We start from the raw sequence: 430 nt of genomic DNA on the forward strand, positions 1-430 counted from the left end.
CAAGTGTACGAGTATCTTAAATGTAAGTTTATAGATCAATGTCTTACCCATTAATATCTTAAATATATTAAATAATAATAAGTTTTGTGATTAACATTTTTAAGAATGATGAAATATGTAAATATATATAACAAATAAATCTAACAGTAAAAACAAAATCATTAATAATAAAATAGAAGAAATAAAATAATTATAAACAACAAATTAAAACATTTCATGATATCTCTTTAATTGCTAGTTATTTTGTCTTAGTTTATTTGTCTGACAAATTTAAGCTAGTTTATCAATTTAACTATATTGGCCTATAAGGAGATTATGGCTGGTGTCTTCATTGACATTGAAGGCGCCTTTGATCGTACTCCTTACAGAACCATGGCGAGAGTCATGGAAATGAAGGGGGTGGGACAACTTTCTTTCAGCTGGATTAATG

Source organism: Halyomorpha halys, unplaced genomic scaffold (genome assembly GCF_000696795.3).
Source record: "Halyomorpha halys isolate HHAL.00 unplaced genomic scaffold, Hhal_1.1 Scaffold315.1, whole genome shotgun sequence".
In the NCBI taxonomy this organism is placed as follows: domain Eukaryota; kingdom Metazoa; phylum Arthropoda; class Insecta; order Hemiptera; family Pentatomidae; genus Halyomorpha; species Halyomorpha halys.